Source organism: Microcaecilia unicolor, chromosome 2 (genome assembly GCF_901765095.1).
Source record: "Microcaecilia unicolor chromosome 2, aMicUni1.1, whole genome shotgun sequence".
Taxonomy (NCBI): Eukaryota; Metazoa; Chordata; class Amphibia; order Gymnophiona; family Siphonopidae; genus Microcaecilia; species Microcaecilia unicolor.
The window spans coordinates 231984812-232006174 of NC_044032.1; the positions used below are offsets into that span (position 1 = coordinate 231984812).

At 47.8% G+C, this 21363-nt stretch overlaps 1 protein-coding gene and 1 long non-coding RNA gene across 5 annotated transcripts in view; one reads left to right on the forward strand and one right to left on the reverse strand.

The window, feature by feature from the left end:
- The window catches only part of UHRF2 (ubiquitin like with PHD and ring finger domains 2), a 414897-nt gene that overhangs the window by 74499 nt on the left and 319035 nt on the right, over positions 1-21363 (reverse strand). The gene's annotated exons all lie outside the window — the stretch shown is intronic.
- LOC115463360 lies at positions 14809-20314 on the forward strand. Its single transcript, XR_003941028.1, has 3 exons — positions 14809-14904; positions 17091-17095; positions 20303-20314. It is a non-coding gene; the product is annotated as an uncharacterized LOC115463360 (long non-coding RNA).

Sequence of the window (21363 nt, forward strand, 5' to 3'; positions counted from 1 at the left end):
CGGTCTCGGGGGGGCTGTACCGCAGGAGCCCTCAGGGTAGGGGGAGACCCACCCGAAGGCTCACCGCCACCAGCAGGGGAATGGACAGCCCTCACCTGCACTCCAGTCGAAGCACCACCGTCCGACGACATCAGCACTAGTGGAGGTCCCGGTACCGCCGACGCAGCCTTTCGATGTCTCGGTACCGACGATGCAGAAGGTCGATGCCTCGATGCAGTCGATGCCGAGGTCGAAGGTCTTGAAGCTGTCGACATCGATGCACTCGATGCCCCCGGTGCTGTTGCCAACGAAGAGCCCGAGAACAACACGTTCCACTGGGCTAATCTTGCTACCTGAGTCCGCTTTTGTAAAAGAGCGCAAAGACTGCAGGCCTGCAGGCGGTGCCCAGCCCCCAGACACTGAAGACACGACGCGTGCCTATCAGTGAGCGAGATTACCCGGGCGCACTGGGTGCACTTCTTGAAGCCGCTGGGAGACTTCGATGACATGGGCGGAAAAATCATGCTGGCGAAATCAAAACTCGTAATGGCGGTAAAGGCACCAAAATAGGGAGAGAAAAAACCCAAACCGAGGCCTCAAAAAGGCCTACCCCGAAAACGAAAGGAAACTTAGCAGGGCAAAACTGGAAACACGGGAAAAGGGGAAAAGACCGTAAAGGTCTTCTTCTAATTCTTTTTTTTTTTTTTTAAGCAAAAAACGTGAAGACGCGCGAGAGTCAACTTGAGGGGCGCGAAACGGCGCAAAACACGACCGTCCCGAGCGCGGACAAAAGAAGACTGACGAACACGAGCCGGTTCGGGCGGGAAGACGGCCGCGCATGCGCGGTGCGCATCGGCACGCGAGGACTAGCAAAGGCCTTTGCTAGTAAAGTTTTCCGATTGGAGGGGCTGCCGTGGACGTCACCCATCAGTGAGAACAAGCAGCCTGCTTGTCCTCGGAGAACAATCTTTGTCTAATTATGGTCTTAGAGCAGCAGCAACTATCTTCCCATGGGCACAGATGTGCCCACCTCCTGCAACAAAGCAGGACCTATAAAACCGCACAGTCTATAAAGAGCCAGCTTTCAGCTACAGTTTACGGAAAGAGACCACAGAAGAGGAGCAACTTCTGAAGATGAGTATCAATCTCAAAACACATGAACAGATCCAAAATGGAATGGTATCAGAATATTTAAGTAACTAATTTCTAAAGAAAAAAGCAACAAATATTTGACAGTTATTGAAAACAAAAGAGAACAGTCCTCTTATGGGGGGAAAAAAAGTTGGAGACTAGAATTAACAGATGAGACTAGGGCTTTAAGCTTAGGGAACTTCTCCAAGATATCACCTGTGGGAATCCAGTTAAAATACATATCTTACAAGAATAGTTATGACATAGATATGAAGATGGTTTGTAGTATAATAACCAGTATCAGAATACATACACATTATACCTTTTTACCCTCCAATGCAATTTGAAAAATACTAGGTTTAAATATACTGTAATTACAGAAGGCAGTGCTATGAACGGTTAACTATTTTCTTAGCATGAAAAAAACAAAACAAAACAAAATACTACAACAAGACACAGAAAGGTAGGAAAAGAAGAGACAAAAAAAAGGAAAGAGTAAGTTTTACAGCAAATAAAAAATACAAAAAAAGCTTTCATAAATGATTGTATGTCTATGTGTTTTCGGCCTCTGCTCACAAATAGATTAAATACCTGCCCATGGAAAAAAAGTGACTGTCACTATAGCACAATTCTGAAGTAAAGCGAATGCTACATACCTGTAGAAGGTATTCTCCGAGGACAGCAGGCTGATTGTTCTCACTGATGGGTGACGTCCACGGCAGCCCCTCCAATCGGAATCTTCACTAGCAAAGGCCTTTGCTAGCCCCCGCGCGCTGATGCGCACCGCGCATGCGCGGCCGTCTTCCCGCCCGAAAGCGGCTCGTGCCAGCCAGTCTCATATGTAGCAAGACACAGACAAGGGAAGACACAACTCCAAAGGGGAGGCGGGCGGGTTTGTGAGAACAATCAGCCTGCTGTCTTCGGAGAATACCTTCTACAGGTATGTAGCATTCGCTTTCTCCGAGGACAAGCAGGCTGCTTGTTCTCACTGATGGGGTATCCCTAGCCCCCAGGCTCACTCAAAACAACAACCATGGTCAATTGGGCCTCGCAACGGCGAGGACATAACTAAGATTGACCTAAAAAAGTTTACCAACTAACTGAGAGTGCAGCCTGGAACAGAACAAACAGGGCCCTCGGGGGGTGGAGCTGGATCCTAAAGCCCAAACAGGTTCTGAAGAACTGACTGCCCGAACCGACTGTCGCGTCGGGTATCCTGCTGCAGGCAGTAATGAGATGTGAATGTGTGGACAGATGACCACGTCGCAGCTTTGCAAATTTCTTCAATAGAGGCTGACTTCAAGTGGGCTACCGACGCTGCCATGGCTCTAACATTATGAGCCGTGACATGACCCTCAAGAGCCAGCCCCGTCTGGGCGTAAGTGAAGGAAATGCAATCTGCTAGCCAATTGGATATGGTGCGTTTCCCCACAGCCACTCCCCTCCTATTGGGATCAAAAGAAACAAACAATTGGGCGGACTGTCTGTTGGGCTGTGTCCGCTCCAGATAGAAGGCCAATGCTCTTTTGCAGTCCAATGTGTGCAGCTGACGTTCAGCAGGGCAGGAATGAGGACGGGGAAAGAATGTTGGCAAGACAATTGACTGGTTCAGATGGAACTCCGACACAACCTTTGGCAAGAACTTAGGGTGAGTGCAGAGGACTACTCTGTTATGATGAAATTTGGTGTAAGGGGCCTGGGCTACCAGGGCCTGAAGCTCACTGACTCTACGAGCTGAAGTAACTGCCACCAAGAAAATGACCTTCCAGGTCAAGTACTTCAGATGGCAGGTATTCAGTGGCTCAAAAGGAGGTTTCATCAGCTGGGTGAGAACGACATTGAGATCCCATGACACTGTAGGAGGCTTGACAGGGGCTTTGACAAAAGCAAACCTCTCATGAAGCGAACAACTAAAGGCTGTCCCGAGATCGGCTTACCTTCCACATGGTAATGGTATGCACTGATTGCACTAAGGTGAACCCTTACAGAGTTGGTCTTGAGACCGGAGTCGGACAAGTGCAGAAGGTATTCAAGCAGGGTCTGTGTAGGACAAGAGCGAGGATCTAGGGCCTTGCTGTCACACCAGACGGCAAACCTCCTCCATAGAAAGAAGTAACTCCTCTTAGTGGAATCTTTCCTGGAAGCAAGCAAGATACGGGAGACACCCTCTGACAGACCCAAAGAGGCAAAGTCTACGCTCTCAACATCTAGGCCGTGAGAGCCAGGGACCGGAGGTTGGGATGCAGAAGCGCCCCTTCGTCCTGCGTAATGAGGGTCGGAAAACACTCCAATCTCCACGGTTCTTCGGAGGACAACTCCAGAAGAAGAGGGAACCAGATCTGACGCGGCCAAAAAGGAGCAATCAGAATCATGGTGCCTCGGTCTTGCTTGAGTTTCAACAAAGTCTTCCCCACCAGAGGTATGGGAGGATAAGCATACAGCAGGCCTTCCCCCCAGTCCAGGAGGAAGGCATCCGATGCCAGTCTGCCGTGGGCCTGAAGCCTGGAACAGAACTGAGGGACTTTGTGGTTGGCTCGAGATGCGAAGAGATCTACCAAGGGGGTGCCCCACACCTGGAAGATCTGTCGCACTACACGGAAATTGAGCGACCACTCGTGAGGTTGCATAATCCTGCTCAACCTGTCGGCCAGACTGTTGTTTACGCCTGCCAGATATGTGGCTTGGAGCACCATGCCGTGACGGCGAGCCCAGAGCCACATGCTGACGGCTTCCTGACACAGGGGGCGAGATCCGGTGCCCCCCTGCTTGTTGACGTAATACATGGCAACCTGGTTGTCTGTCTGAATTTGGATAATTTGGTGGGACAGCCGATCTCTGAAAGCCTTCAGAGCGTTCCAGATCGCTCGTAACTCCAGGAGATTGATCTGCAGATCGCGTTCCTGGAGGGACCAGCTTCCTTGGGTGTGAAGCCCATCGACATGAGCTCCCCACCCCAGGAGAGACGCATCCGTGGTCAGCACTTTTTGTGGCTGAGGAATTTGAAAGGGACGTCCCAGAGTCAAATTGGACCAAATCGTCCACCAATACAGGGAAATGAGAAAACTCATGGACAGGTGGATCACGTCTTCTAGATCCCCAGCAGCCTGAAACCACTGGGAAGCTAGGGTCCATTGAGCAGATCGCATGTGAAGGCGGGCCATGGGAGTCACATGAACTGTGGAGGCCATGTGGCCTAGCAATCTCAACATCTGCCGAGCTGTGATCTGCTGAGACGCTCGCACCCGCGAGACGAGGGACAACAAGTTGGTGGCTCTCGTCTCTGGGAAATAGGCGCGAGCCGTCCGAGAATCCAGCAGAGCTCCTATGAATTCGAGTCTCTGCACTGGGAGAAGATGGGACTTTGGATAATTTATCACAAACCCCAGTAGCTCCAGAAGGCGAATAGTCATCTGCATGGACTGCAGGGCTCCTGCCTCGGATATGGGAACACGTGCACCCCCAGCCTGCGAAGTGCCGCTGCTACTACAGCCAAGCACTTTGTGAACACCCTGGGCGCAGAGGCGAGCCCAAAGGGTAGCACACAGTACTGGAAGTGACGTGTGCCCAGCTGAAATCGCAGATACTGTCTGTGAGCTGGCAGTATCGGGATGTGTGTGTAGGCATCCTTCAAGTCCAGAGAGCATAGCCAATTGTTTTCCTGAATCATGGGAAGGAGGGTGCCCAGGGAAAGCATCCTGAACTTTTCTTTGACCAGATATTTGTTCAGGGCCCTTAGGTCTAGGATGGGACGCATCCCCCCTGTTTTCTTTTCCACAAGGAAGTACCTGGAATAGAATCCCAGCCCTTCTTGCCCGGATGGCACGGGCTCGACCGCATAGGCACTGAGAAGGGCGGAGAGTTCCTCTGCAAGTACCTGCTTGTGCTGGAAGCTGTAAGACTGAGCTCCCGGTGGACAATTTGGAGGTTTTGAGGCCAAATTGAGGGTGTATCCCTGCCGGACTATTTGGAGAACCCACTGATCGGAGGTTACGAGAGGCCACCTTTGGTGAAAAGCTTTTAACCTCCCCCCGACTGGCAGGTCGCCCGGCACTGATACTTGGATGTCGGCTATGCTCTGCTGGAGCCAGTCAAAAGCTCGTCCCTTGCTTTTGCTGGGGAGCCGATGGGCCTTGCTGAGGCGCACGCTGCTGACGAGAGCGAGCGCGCTGGGGCTTAGCCTGGGCCACAGGCTGTCGAGGAGGATTGTACCTACGCTTGCCAGAAGAGTAGGGAACAGTCTTCCTTCCCCCGAAAAATCGTCTACCTGTAGAGGTAGAAGCTGAAGGCTGCCGGCGGGAGAACTTGTCGAATGCGGTGTCCCGCTGGTGGAGCTGCTCTACCACCTGCTCGACTTTCTCTCCAAAAATATTATCCGCACGGCAAGGCGAGTCCGCAATCCGCTGCTGGATTCTATTCTCCAGGTCGGAGGCACGCAGCCATGAGAGTCTGCGCATCACCACACCTTGAGCAGCGGCCCTGGACGCAACATCAAAGGTGTCATACACCCCTATGGCCAGGAATTTTCTGCACGCCTTCAGCTGCCTGACCACCTCCTGAAAAGGCTTGGCTTGCTCAGGGGGGAGCGCATCCACCAAGCCCGCCAACTGCCGCACATTGTTCCGCATGTGTATGCTCGTGTAGAGCTGGTAGGACTGAATTTTGGCCACGAGCATAGAAGAATGGTAGGCCTTCCTCCCAAAGGAGTCCAAGGTTCTAGAGTCCTTGCCCGGGGGCGCCGAAGCATGCTCCCTAGAACTCTTGGCCTTCTTTAGGGCCAAATCCACAACTCCAGAGTCATGAGGCAACTGAGTGTGCATCAGCTCTGGGTCCCCATGGATCCGGTACTGGGACTCGATCTTCTTGGGAATGTGGGGATTAGTTAGAGGCTTGGTCCAGTTCGCCAGCAATGTCTTTTTCAGGACATGGTGCATGGGTACAGTGGATGCTTCCTTAGGTGGAGAAGGATAGTCCAGGAGCTCAAACATTTCAGCCCTGGGCTCGTCCTCCACAACCACCGGGAAGGGGATGGCCGTAGACATCTCCCGGACAAAGGAAGCAAAAGACAGACTCTCGGGAGGAGAAAGCTGTCTCTCAGGAGAGGGAGTGGGATCGGAAGGAAGACCCTCAGACTCCTCGTCAGAGAAATATCTGGGGTCTTCTTCCTCTTCCCACGAGGCCTCACCCTCGGTGTCAGACACAAGTTCACGGACCTGTGTCTGCAACCGTGCCCGACTCGACTCTGTGGAGCCACGTCCACGATGGGGGCGTCGAGAGGTAGACTCCCTCGCCCGCATTGGCGAAGCTCCCTCCGCCGACGTAGACGGGAAGCCCTCCTGGGAGGCGGCAGCAGCCGGTACCGCACGCTGCACCGACGCCGGAGACCTCACCTCGGGCGATGGGCCAGCCGGCGCCACGCTCGACGGTACCGGTGGCGCAAGCACCGCCGGTACCGGAGGGGTAGGGCGCAGCAGCTCTCCCAGAATCTCTGGGAGAACGGCCCGGAGGCTCTCGTTTAGAGCGGCTGCAGAGAAAGGCATGGAGGTCGATGCAGGCGTCGACGTCAGAACCTGTTCCGGGCGTGGAGGCTGTTCCGGGCTGTCCAGAGCGGAGCGCATCGACACCTCCTGGACAGAGGGTGAGCGGTCCTCTCGGTGCCGATGCCTACTGGGTGCCGACTCCCTCGGCGACCCAGAGCTCTCGGTGCCGACACGGGAAGGAGACCGATGATGATGCTTCTTCGACTTCTTGGAACGAAGCATGTCACCGGAGCTTCCCGGCACCGACGAGGACGTAGAATCCAGCCGTCGCTTCCTCGGGGCCAAGGCCGAAGGAGGTCGGTCTCGGGGGGGCTGTACCGCAGGAGCCCTCAGGGTAGGGGGAGACCCACCCGAAGGCTCACCGCCACCAGCAGGGGAATGGACAGCTCTCACCTGCACTCCAGTCGAAGCACCACCGTCCGACGACATCAGCAGACGAGGTCCCGGTACCACCGACCTCGATGCAGCTGTCCGATGTCTCAGCGCCGATGCAGAGGGCCGATGCCTCGATGCACTCGCGGCCGAGGATGAAGTTCTGGACGCTGAAGACATTGATGCACTCAATACCCCCGGTGCCGATGCCGACGAAGAGCCCAAGAACAAAACGTTCCACTGGGCCAATCTCGCTACCTGAGTCCGCTTTTGCAAAAGGGAACACAGACTACAGGCCTGTGGGCGGTGCCCAGCCCCCAAGCACTGAAGACACGACGCGTGCCTGTCAGTGAGCGAGATGACCCGGGCGCACTGGGTGCACTTCTTGAAGCCGCTGGGAGACTTCGATGTCATGGGCGGAAAAATCACGCCGGCGAAATCAAAAGTCGAAATGGCGGAAAAGGCACCCGAAAAAACAAGGGGAAGAAACTTCGACCCGAGGCCTAAAAGCGGCCTACCCCGATGACGAAAGAAAACTTACCGGGGCGAAAAAGCTGGAAATAGCGGGGGAAAAAGAGACCGAAGAGTCTCTTACCACACAGAATGTTTTTTTTTTTTTTTTTTAAACAACACGAAGAACGCGCGAGGTCGACTTTGCGGGGCACGACACGGCGAAAACACGACCGTACCGAGCGCGGACGAAAGAAGACTGGCCGGCACGAGCCGGTTTCGGGCGGGAAGACGGCCGCGCATGCGCGGTGTGCATCAGCGCGCGGGGGCTAGCAAAGGCCTTTGCTAGTGAAGATTCCGATTGGAGGGGCTGCCGTGGACGTCACCCATCAGTGAGAACAAGCAGCCTGCTTGTCCTCGGAGAAAAAGATATTAATATAAGATGCATAGGCAAACCAATGGATGGAAATGACTCAAGAAAAGCTGATAAATCTTTATTATGGAGTTAGCACTATCAAAATGATGGCCGGTCACTATGGCATGGACTCTACACGGACCGTGTTTTTGGCTTATGCCTTCTTCAGGAGTCCAGGCAAACAGCCAATTAGACTAAACAGTAGCAGTAAATCTTGATATAGAGACAACAAAAGCAGTGCTATCCAAGTTCAAATAATATTTAACTCTAAGATGCTATTCGAACTTGGATGGCACTACGTTTATGTTGGCTCTACATCAAGATTTACTACTGCTGTTTAGTCTAGCTGGCTGTTTGGTCTCCAAAGGCCGAAACACAGACCGTGTAGAGTCCACACCATAATGACCTTCCACCATTTTGAAAATGCTGACTCTACTTACCTGTAGCTGGTGTTCTCCAAGGACAGCAGGCCACTTATTGTGATGTCTTCTGATGGAGTCCCGGTGCAGATGGTGAATCACTAGCACTAGAGAAAGTTCTAGTTGCCTTGCAAATCTCCTCAATGGACGCTGATCTCAGGTGGGCAACCAATGCAGCCATGCTTCTAATATTGTGAGCTGTGACACGTCCCTCAAGAGTCAGCCCTCCCTGGGCACAAGCAAAGAAGATGCAGTCTGCTATCCAATTTGAAACTATGTGTTTGCTGATGACCACCCCCCCAACTTGTTGGGGTCAAAAGAAACAAAAAGCTGGGAGGACTGTCTATGGGGAGTCTATCCGCTCCAGATAGAAAGCTAAGGCTCGCTTGCAGTCTAAAGTAAATAGCACACTTTCCCCAGGATGGGAATGAGGTCTGGGAAAAATGTAGAAAGAACAATTAACTGGTTAAGATGGAACTCAGACACGACCAAAGGAAGGAACTTGGGTGCGTGCGGAGGACTACTTTGTTATGATGAAATTTAATATATGGTGGGTGAGCTACTAGGGCCTGGAGCTCACTGACTGCGAGCTGAAGTGACTACTACCAGAAATACAACTTTCCAGGTCAAAAACTTCAGATGGCAGGTATCCAGAGGCTCAAAAAGGAGCTTTCATCAGCTGGGTGAGGACTATGTTGAGATACCATGACACAATTGGAGGTTTGGTACAGAGCTCTGTCAACAACAAACCTCTCATTAAGTGAATAACTAAAGGTTGTACAGAGAAGGACTCGCCTCCTACATGCTGATAAGCACCTATTGCACTAAAATGAACTGTTACAGAGTTGGGTTTTCAAACCAGAGAGGTGCAGGAGGTACTCAAGCAGTTTTTGTGTAGGAGCAAGAGAAGGGATTTAAGGCCTTGACATCACACCAGACAGCAAACCTTCTCCATTAAAAAAAGTAACACCTCTTATTGTAGTCTTGTTGGAATAATGTATTGTATTTAACATGCATTGTCTGTCAGCAATGTTTTTCTCTGTGATTACTCTGTGACCTCTGATGTGAATTACCTAGAGAGGTCACACCCATGCAACTTCCTGTGGGGGTTAGGCACAGCACATGGAGCTCAATGATATCTCCTAACCTGAGGATCTATGGTGTGAGCATCCATTACCATCTAAGCACATGGAAAGAGCTGATAATCCAGATGTATAGTATTATGTATATATATGCCTGTCTGAATATAATCTAACTACAAACTGTGAGTAAACAGATGTTTTGTTACTTCAACTTTAAAGTGACTCAGCAGTGAATTATTCTGGGGTGTATGTGAGAGAGATGAAGAAAAGAAATTAACATTTCTAAAGCTGAAGCTGTGTGTATAAAAATCTGCTAATTATTTACTACAAATAATCCAACAAAAGGGTTATGGGCCCAGCCCAGGAATTGAAAAAGGGAGAAATATTACCAGGCAGTGAAAAAGCCAAATTTTTCTCTTAAGTTTTAAAAGAAAGATTCAGTCTGTCTCTCTCTCCCCCCCACACACCAAACAGAAGGCAAGGCTAAGAAATGGCTGAGGGAGGAAATTCACCATTTTTCTACTCTCTCAAGGTGCCTAAATTAACTGAATTTAATTATCAGCAGTGGGAACTAAGATTCAGATGTCTCCTTCAAGCAAAGAAATTAAGTATATGTTTAGACCAAAACAGAACAGCTGAAAATATGGCTGAATGGGACAATGCAAACTATTATGTGAAGTGCATGTTTTTGGAAGCTCTCTCAGAGAAACAAGCCATATTGGTGGAGGCAAAAGATACAGCAAACCACATTTTAGATAAACTAAGAACTATGTATGCAACTACATATGCAAAACAGCAACCAATTTGGTTGGCAGAGTTGAATGAGACCAAATTAAGGGATAAAAGTAAATGTAATGATCACATTATGCATCTTATGTCTTCATTTCAAAAGCTAGAACTTTCTGGAATTCCCATGTGTGATGCATTGAAAAGAGCATTTCTTTTTACCTCACTATCAAAGAAGTTTGATGTTTTTAGGTCTGTAAATGAAGCCATTGAAGGGCAATCTTTTGAACAGGCAGCATCAAAACTGAGGCAGGAATGCATAATTAATGATTCTGAGGAGATGTGTTCTCAAAGAAAGTCAGAGAGAAATGAAACAAATTTCTTGGCAAAGAATAGAGGAAGGCGGAGCTATGGGAAAACTCCACCCAAGGGCAAGCTGATTTGCTATTCATGTGGAAAGGAGGGACATGTATCTAAATGGTGTAAGGAAACACAAAACACCCCCTCTAGCTCACCTAAGCCAATGGAACAAAAGAATTTTCCAAGCAGAAAATGTATGAAAGACAATGATAAACATAAGGGCTTTCTAATGGTAGAAAAATCTTTGACTATGGTAAATAATAATTCAAATGAAAGTACTTGGATTTTGGATTCGGGGAGCACATGCCATTTAACCAATTGTAAGGATTTCTTTCAGGAAATGAGTCCAGAAGAAGGTATTCTTCAAACTGCAAACGCAGGGACTACTCAGATCCAAGCAAAAGGCATTGGATTCTTAAAATGCAAAGTGTCTAATGAAGTTAAAGAAATTCCTGTAAGTGATGTCTTGTATATTCCCCAAGCAGTTTGCAATATGCTTAGTGTATCTACATTAGATAAGAAGGGATTTGCGATTCATTTTGAAAACAATAAGTGCACGATCTCTAAAAATGATGAAGTGTATGCTGAAGCTTTTATGCATAATGATATTTATAAACTGAGCATTTCAGGTGAAGCCTCACATATGGCGCAAGTAAGGAAGAATGATGGTAAATGTAGTCTGGAAATCTGGCATCGCCGCCTGGGACATCGTGATTTTAAGGTGATCCAGGATCTTTACAGTAGGCAACTAGCCACAGGCATTCAGATAAGTGCAAATACTGGTAAAATGGAGAAATGCATAGACTGTGTTACTCAAAAAGGTGTGAGACCCTCATTTCCTGCATACACAGGAAATAGGAGTAATAAAGTACTGGACTTAATACACAGTGACTTATGTGGACCGTTTAATATCCCATCATTGGGAAATAACAGATTTGTGCTAATATTCTTGGATGATTTCTCTAGATACTGTGTGGCCTATTTGCTGAAAAAAAAAAGTCAAGTCACAGACATGCTGAAGAAATACGTAGCCATGGTGAGCAATAAATTTGAAAGAAAACCAAAGGTTCTTCAGACCGACAATGGTGGTGAGTTCACTTCACAAAGCATGCGCACATTTCTAGAACAAGAAGGCATTCAGCATATCACAACAGTAGCTTATACACCAGAGCAAAATTCTGTTGCAGAGAGAAAATTTAGGTCACTTGTGGAAATGACCAGATGTATGCTGTCAGATAGCAATCTCCCTAAAAGACTATGGGGGGAAGCCATTCTCACAGCAGTGTACCTACAAAACAGAATGCCAACTAAAGGCGCTGAGCGCACACCACATGAGACATGGCATGGTAGGAAGCCAAACCTGTCACACATAAGAACATTTGGAAGTACAGCATATGCTCATGTACCAAAGCAAAGAAGGCATAAGCTGGATTCCACAACAGAAAGGGGCATTTTAGTTGGCTATGCTCCAGGACACAAAGGATATAGAATTTTGAATCTGAAAACTGGCATTGTTGGCATAAGACATGTTACATATTTTGATGAAAACAAAAGGGTAGATAAAGGCTGGATTATCCCAGATGAGCCTTATCATCCAGAATATGAAACTAGAACCATAATAGACATGCCAGTGTATATAAATGCCATACCAAGGCAGATGTCTGAAAGCAACTCATCTGTATCTAACGAGGAACAGGCAGAGGAAGCAGACACAGAAAGGATCATCGCAGGAGACAGTACAGTTGGAGAAGGGGAATCAATTGGAGAAGGACTCTCAGATTTAGAGGATGCAGAAAGGTCGGACCAACCTGTTGTCAGACGCTCATCCAGGGAAAACAAAGGTGTTCCACCCCCAAGACTGTCTTACCTAACAAAGTCAGCAGAAGCTCAAGAGCCCTTAACATGGGATGAGATTGAGAAAATGCCAGCAGAAGAAGCTGCTGAATGGCGTAAAGCTGCACAAGAAGAAATTGATGCATTGGATAAAAATAATACTTGGATTCTGACAAAATTACCTCCTGGCAAGAAAGCTATAGGATGCAAATGGGTATTCAAGTTAAAAAGGAATGCACAAGGAAAAGTGGAAAGGTATAAAGCCAGATTAGTGGCAAAGGGATATCTTCAAAAATATGGAGAAGATTTTGATGAAGTGTTTGCACCTGTAGTGAAACACACGACAATTAGAACACTTCTGAGCATTGCAGTCTCAAAAGGCATGCAAGTCAACCACATTGATGTGAAAACAGCATTTCTTCATGGAGATATAACTGAAGACTTGTACATGGAACAGCCAACAGGTTTCATAAATACAAAACAAAGACAGCTAGTGTGTAAATTAAACAAAGGTCTTTATGGATTAAAGCAAAGTGCAAAATGTTGGAATGACAAATTGCATGAAATATTGACAAATTTAGGATTTATGCAAGGTGAAGCAGATAAATGCTTGTACACTAGGTGCAGAAATGGACAATATGCATACATTTTAGCTTTTGTTGATGATCTGCTCATTGCAAGCGAAAGTGAGCAAGAGTACAAGGACATTGTAAAATATTTAAACCTCAATGTTGAGATAAAAGAACTTGGTAATGTGTCATACTATCTTGGTATAGAAATTGAGAAACAAAATGATGGTTCTTATCTTCTAAGCCAGAAGCAGAAAATAAATGAGCTTATTGAAAGTTTAGGTATGCAAGATGCCCAAGTTGTAAGCACTCCCATGATCACTGATTTTCTGAAGGATGAAACAGTAAGAGAACCTTTACCAGATAACATCCAATATAGATCAGCCATAGGTAAGCTTTTATATCTGACTACCACATACAGGGCTGATATAGCAAATGCAGTAGGAATTTTGAGCAGAAGGGTCAGCTCACCTACCAAATCAGATTGGACTGCAGTTAAAAGGATGGTAAGGTATTTAAAAGGTACCATTGATTGTAAATTAAAGATTTCAGCCAATAGTAATCCAAAACTAATATGTTACTGTGATTCAGATTGGGCAGGGGATCATTCTGATTATAAATCCACAAGTGGATATGTGTTTATGTATGGAAATGTACAAATTTCTTGGGCCAGTCATAAACAAAGTATTGTGAGTCTGTCTTCTACAGAAGCTGAATATGTGGCTGTATCAGAAGCATGCAGAGAACTGATGTGGATTGAAAAACTTTTGCTGGATTTTGGAATAGCTGAACAGAGACCAATCCAGATAATGGAAGATAATCAGAGCTGCATCAGACTGTCACAGAATGACAAGGTTCAGTCACGCACCAAGCACATCGCAACGAAATATCACAACGTGCGAGAGCTGGCGAAAGAAGGGGTCATCAGTCTAGACTATTGTCACACCAGTGAGATGACAGCTGACATCATGACCAAACCGTTACCCAGAGAACGTTTTGAGAATCTGCGAATAAAGCTTGGACTTTGTATGAATTAATAATTGCATGACAGTTATGCATGAGAAGGGGTTTGTTGGAATAATGTATTGTATTTAACATGCATTGTCTGTCAGCAATGTTTTTCTCTGTGATTACTCTGTGACCTCTGATGTGAATTACCTAGAGAGGTCACACCCATGCAACTTCCTGTGGGGGTTAGGCACAGCACATGGAGCTCAATGATATCTCCTAACCTGAGGATCTATGGTGTGAGCATCCATTACCATCTAAGCACATGGAAAGAGCTGATAATCCAGATGTATAGTATTATGTATATATATGCCTGTCTGAATATAATCTAACTACAAACTGTGAGTAAACAGATGTTTTGTTACTTCAACTTTAAAGTGACTCAGCAGTGAATTATTCTGGGGTGTATGTGAGAGAGATGAAGAAAAGAAATTAACATTTCTAAAGCTGAAGCTGTGTGTATAAAAATCTGCTAATTATTTACTACAAATAATCCAACAAGTCTTTCCTGGAAGCCTGCAAGACATGGGAGACATCCTCAGGCAATCCAAGGGATTCAAGCTCTACATTCTCAACATCCAAGCTATGAGAGCCAGAGATTGGAGGTTGGGATGCAGAAAGTATCCTGCGTGATGAGGGTCGGAAAACAATCCAATCTCCACAGATCTTCTGAAGAAGAGGGAACCATATCTGTCACAGCCAATCAGAAGCGATCAGTATCATAGTGTCTCGGTCTTGCCTGAGTTTCAGCAAGGTCTTCTCTATCAGAGGTATAGGAGGATACTCATATGGAGGCCCTCTTCCCCAATGTAAGAGAAAAGCATCTGATGCTAGTCTGCTATGTGATTTGAGCCTGGAGCACAGCTGAGAGGACTTGTTGTTGAGAAGAGTGGCTAAAAGATCCACCGAGGGTGTGCTCCACTCTTGGAAAATCTTTCAGGCTACGCCCATGTTGAGAGACCACTCATGCAGTTGCAATATCCTGCTGAGTCTGCCCGCCAGGCAGTTGTTCTTGCCTGGAAGGTATACAGCATGGAGGCTCATCAAGTGACGGAGAACCCATTGCCACAAATCTACTGCTTCCTGACACAAGGGGTAAGATCCCGTACCCCCATACTTGTTGACAAAAAAACATTACAACTTGGTTGTCTGTCTGAATTTGGACAATGTGGTTTTGGAGTCAATCTCTGAAAGCCTTTAGTGTTCCAAATGGCCCTTAGCTTGAAGAGATTGATTTGAAGTTAAGCCTCCTGAGCGGACCCCACTGACCTTGAGTGAGAAGTCCATCCACAAGAGCTCCCCAACACAGGTTGGATGCATCTGTTGGTAACACCTTTTGATGCGGTGGAATTTGGAATGGAAGTCCCAGAGTCGAAATGGAAAGGACTGTCCACCAAAGAAGGGCATGAGCCAGTTCTGGCGGGACAAGAATGACAACCGTTAGGTTCCCTGTGGCTTGAGACTACTAGGAGGCTAAGGTCCACTGGGCCATACGTCTAGTACACCTATAGAAATGATAAGTAGTAGTAGTAGTAAACGGAGCAGCGTCATGGGAGTGACATGCACTGTGGAGGTCATGTGGCCCATTAGTCTCAACATTTGCCGAGCCGAAACCTGCTGGCTGCTGCAAACCTGTGAGGCAAGCACTACCAGTTTCCACTCTCGCTAGCCTACAGTGTATCCCCACGTGAAATCCGAGATACCTCCTGTGACTGGGACATATTGAAATGTTGGTATAGGCATAATTTAAGTCCAGTGAACATAGTCAATCTTTTTCCTGTATGAAGATAAGTAGGGTGCCCAGGGAAATCATTCTTTCACCGGAAATTTGTTCAGGGTCCTTAACTCTAGGATGTGCTGTACTCCCCCCCCCCCCCCCCCCCCCCCGCATTTTCTTAATATCAATAAAGTACCTGGAACAGAATCCCTGTCCCTCCTCCCCTGGTGGTACGGGTTTGACTGCTCAGGCTTGCAGAAGGGCGGAGATTTCCTGTACAAGTACTTGCTTGTGCTGAGAACTGATGTTGCTGATGCCAATTTACAGCGTACCCATGATGGACTATTTGAAGCACCCACTGGTTGGAGGTTATAATGGGCCATTTATGGTGGTAAAAAGTGAGCCTCCCTCCAACTGGCACATCATCTGGAACAGATACTCTTTGCGCGGCTATGCTCTGCTGGAGACAGTCAAAAGCCGATGCCCTGCTTTGACTGGGGAGCCAGCTGGGATTTCTGGGGACAGGGCTGGCTAGGTCTGGCACAGGGAGCTCTGAGTCACTTGAGTAGACCGAATGGAAGGCTGGTACCTACGCCTTTCATAGTATTAGGACCTGCGCTTCTGCCCAGTCGAAAATCTTCTTCTTGAAGAAGATGCAGATGGAGATTGCAGAGAGAGAGAGAGAGAGAGAGAGAGAGAGAGAGAGAGAGAGAGAGAGAGAGAGAGTGCAATAGTATCAGCATGCTTTTCAGTGAGGTCAGCAATCTCTTCCACTTTCTCTCCAAATAAGTTGTCCCTTCGGCAGGGCACGTCCGCCAATCTCTCCTGAACAGCCTGTTCCACGTCAGAGACACATAATCATGAGAGCATGTACATACCCACACCCATTCCAGAGAGTCTGGATGCAATATCAAAAGCATCATAAGAATCCCTGGCCAAAAAATGCCGACAATCCATCTGCTTATTGGCCAACTGGTGAAGCTCAGTGGCCTACTCCACAAGGATTTAATTGCCAGATTATCCAGCTTATAATTGAAAAAGAAAAACGCCTATATTTTGACCCAAATCGGGAGATGGGCGTTTTTCTCGCAAAGGCGCCCAAATCGGTATAATCGAAAGCCGATTTTGGGCGTTTCCAACTGCACTCTGTCGCGGAAACGAATAAAGTTGATGGGGGCGTATCGGACGTGGGACTGGGGCGTGGTTATCAGCTGAGGAGAGATGGGCGTCTTTAGCTGATAATCGAAAAAAAAAAAAAGGCGTTTTGACCGCGATTTTGGGTCACTTTTTTTGGACCCTTTTTTTCTCACGAATAAGTCCCAAAAAAGTGCCCCAACTGCCCAGATGACCACTGGAAGGAATCGGGGATGACCTCCCCGGACTCCCCCAGTGGTCACTAACCCCCTCCCCACCAAAAAAAACCCCACTTTAAAAACTTTTTTTCCAGCCTGTATGCCAGCCTCAAATGCTGTACCCACCTCCATGACAGCAGAATGTGTTTGATCCTGTCACAGCCTTTCCCTGGGTCAGATGTGGCTCTCGGGTGCAGTACAGGGTCACATCAGCATTGCATTGTGGTGGGTGTAGGGTATTGGGCTCCGTGATTTCATTAGCTTGTGTTACAGTCTCACGATGTTGGTAGTTGGTAGGCTCTACTCCCGTGGTGCTTTTCCCCCTGCCTACTGGGTCAGAGTGTGCCCTGTTATGTTTCCTGTTGTAGTCCATGCGGTAGTGGCCATTTTTGTAAGCCAGTTTTAGTTCCCTTTCCTGTGTTAGCCACGTTAGAGAACTTAGTTCTTAACTTGAATGTGGCTGAAAGAGGGCATTGTACAGCATTCTGCCAGCTCTGACCTACTGCTAATCTCAGTACCAGGGAGACTTGTTGCCAGTGGGGCACAACCTCTGATCTGCAGTTAACTGTGAGTAAACGCGGTTATTCCAATAAAGGACGTTTTCGGAGAGATTAGTCTTCAGGTGTCAACTGGTGTGCCAATGTTATACAGCAGCAACAAGTCCTAGAGGCCTGCGTGTATGTAGGTCCCTGGAGCACTTTTAGTGGGTACCGCAGTGCACTTCAGCCAGGTGGCCCCAGGCCCACCCCCACCCCCCACCTGTAACACTTGTGCTAGTAAATGGGAGGTCTCCAAAACCCACATACCCACATGTAGGTGCCCCCTTCACCCCTAAGAGCTATGGTAGTGTTGTTCATTTGTGGGTAGTGGGTTTTGGGGGAGGGGGGTTGGGAGCTCAGCACCTGTGGTAAGGGAGCTATGCATATGGGAGCTTTTTCTGAAGTCCACCGCACTGACCTAGGGTGCCCAGTTGGTGTCCTGGCATATCAGGGGGGCCAGTGTACTACGAATCCTGGCCCCTCCCACAACCAAATGGCTCGGATTAGGACGTTTTTGAGCTGGGCGTTTTTAGTTTCCATTATCGCTAAAAAAAAACTGCCCAGCTCAAAAACGTCCATTTTTTCTAAAATATGGTTCGGCCCACCCCTTCACGGACCCGTTCTTGGAGATAAACGCCCATGGATATAGGCGTTTGCGTTCGATTATGCCCCTCCACGTGTACTATTAACTATGAAGTAAAGACTCATGTAGAGCTAGGAGTACTGGATTAAGGCAATCAGCATTGAGACCTGAAACGTTTTTCTCCCAAATGAGTAATTTTCTGGCCTCTAGCCTTGGGGGCGCCGAGGCACAAGACCAAGAGCTCTTCGCTCATTTGAGAGTTGATTCGACTACCAAAGAGTGGTGAGGCAAATGGGCCCTCTCCAATCTGGAAGCGATACTGTATCTACCATCTTGGGTGCTACCTGCCCTTAGAGAGTCCCAGTTCCTCATCAGTGCATCCTTAAGGATAGGTTGCAATGGCACAGTGACCCCCTTCCTTAGGAGGAGACTTATAGCCCAAGACAGACAACATCTCAGCCCTAGGCTCCTTCTCCACCTCAAACTTTAAATGGGATGATCGCAGCCAGCTCCCTGACAAAACCACCTCTGGAGGAGATTTTCATCTCTCTTGAAGAGTTTAGGGATCAGATGGGATACCATATAACTCCTCCTCTGAGAAATTATGTGGATTCTCGTCTGATACCAATGAGCGGTTCCAGTCAGACTCCTCTTCCTTTTGAGAATCAGGAGACTGAGTATGCACCGGCCTCGACCTAGTGGAACGACATCCACTCTTAGAGGAACATCGAGGTGCAGCCCTTCCCTGAGAATCCAGGAAAGCTTCTTCCCCCAATGTCAGAGAGGGTACTGTCTAATCAGGCCTCAGCTCTGACACCCTGCGAGATGCTGGTGTTGATGTTCTGGGCAACAGCATCGGTGGCGTCTCATAGAGGGCCCAGAGCTGTTCCACTGAGGGTGCAAGCACCCTCGATGCAAAAGCGGGAGCTTCCTGTAGCAACTGCATCAACTACTCTCCATCATGCTCCGGAACTGATCATAAGAACAGGCATCAGCAAAGGCATGGGATACGGGGCAGAGGCAGCCTGCAAAGTCGTGCTGGACAGGTGACAGGGACCTGACTACTCGATGACTGGTGCACCAGCACCACTTCCAGAGGGGGAGCGCTCCTCTTGACGCCTGTGCTTCTCGGGTTATCAGAGAATCTGATGCCCTGGCGCTGTGTACTACTACTTAACATTTCTAGAGCGCTACTAAGGTTACGCAGCTCTGTACAAATTAACAAAGAAGGACGGTCCCTGCTCAAAGGAGCTTACAATCTAAAGGATCACGGAGGACCGATGCTTATGCTTCCTGGGTTTCGTCCAATGCATAAAGCCTCGATCCCCTGGTGCCAATGAGGATGCCGCCAAATCAGAGCGTCTCCCTGGTGTCGGGTCCGATGCTAGTGCACTCCCAGTGGTTACTGGTGTCAGAGTAGCCATGGAGATTGATGTCACTGGTGCCAAAGATGATGGTCTGGCCTTCAAAAAGCTTCTCCTGCTGAGTCAATCACACTCTTTGTGTCCTACTACTACTACTATTTAGCATTTCTATAGCGCTACAAGGCGTACGCAGTGCTGCACAAACATAGAAGAAAGACAGTCCCAGCTCAAAGAGCTTACAATCTAATAGACAAAAAATAAAGTAAGCAAATCAAATCAATTAATGTGTACAGGAAGGAGGAGAGGAGGTTACAAGTGGTTATGAGTCAAAAGCAACGTTAAAGAGGTGGGCTTTCAGTCTAGATTTAAAGGTGGCCAAGGATGGGGCAAGATGTAGGGGCTCAGGAAGTTTATTCCAGGTGTAGGGTGCAGCGAGACAGAAGGCGCGAAGTTTGGAGTTGGCAGTAGTGGAGAAGGGAACAGATATGAAGGATTTATCCGTGGAGCGGAGTGCACGGGAAGGGGTGTAGGGAAGGACGAGTGTGGAGAGATACTGGGGAGCAGCAGAGTGAGTACATTTATAGGTTAGTAGAAGAAGTTTGAACAGGATGCGAAAACGGATAGGGAGCCAGTGAAGCGACTTGAGGAGAGGGGTAGTATGAGTAAAGCGACCCTGGCGGAAGACGAGACGGGCAGCAGAGTTTTGAACCGATTGGAGAGGGGAGAGGTGACTAAGTGGGAAGCTAGCAAGAAGCAGATTGCAGTAGTCTAAACGAGGTGTGACAAGGGTGTGGATGAGGGTTTTGGTAGAGTGCTTGGAAAGAAAGGGGCGGATTTTACGGATGTTGTAAAGAAAGAAACGACAGGTCTTGGCGATCTACTGGATATGAGCAGAGAAGGAGAGAGAAGAGTCAAAGATGACTCCAAGGTTTCGAGCTGAGGAGACAGGGAGAATGAGAGAGCCATCAACAGAAATAGAAAACGGGGGGAGCAGGGAGGTGGGTTTGGGGGGGGAAAATGAGAAGTTCGGTTTTGGTCATGTTTAATTTCAGGTGACGTTGAGACATCCAGGCAGCAATGTCAGACAAGCACGCTGAATTTTTGGTTTGGATGCAAGGTGAGATGGCATTAAGAAGGTGGGTGTCCTGGCCTGCATATGAAGATAAATATCATAAACAGAGGGGTCATGATATGCCCAAGGCACCAGTTGTGCAGGTCCGTGAGTGTAATAACGTAGCAACATTTAGCTCACCGCTTGAAGCCACTAAGGGTCTTTTGGGACATTGAAAAAAATAATTTTTACTAAATTAAACTCCTTAATCTTGAACAATTAAAAAAAAAAAGGAAGAAACGTTTCAGATTGAGCTCGGGGCTGCAGCCTAACCGGCAGCCACTTGTGAAAAATAAAGGAAACCAAAAAAAGCAAAAAAAACTAGTGAAAAAATACAAGGAAGGGAAAACAGGAGAAATACATTTAAAAAAGAAGATAATTACCTGCAGGGGAAGGCACTAACTTTTTATGAAAAGCGCAACGTAAAAAGACTATGCCAACCTGTCCTTCTCAGCTCCACAGAGACTGAGATGAGATCACATGACGCCATGACCGCAGAAGGTTGCTGAAGAGCACTCCTCTGGTTCCCCTTCAGAAAAACCCTGATTTTAAATTAGCATTCGTTCCCCCAATTGAGGTAGTGGACATGTGAACAGAGGCAGAATATCCCAGAACAGCAAACATGGTCTTGGAAGGTGCAATGATGGGGAGATTTACCGCTAAAGAGTGGCTTCACAACAGAGCAGGGGAACATAAAATGGCGGTGCCTGCTAGCTCGACAACACAATCTGCATCCTTGGCCTGGGTGGCGGAGGTGAAAGCAGAGACGAAAAAGGTATTGGAGGAGATGTTGGAAAGAAGGTTAAGCCCGATTGC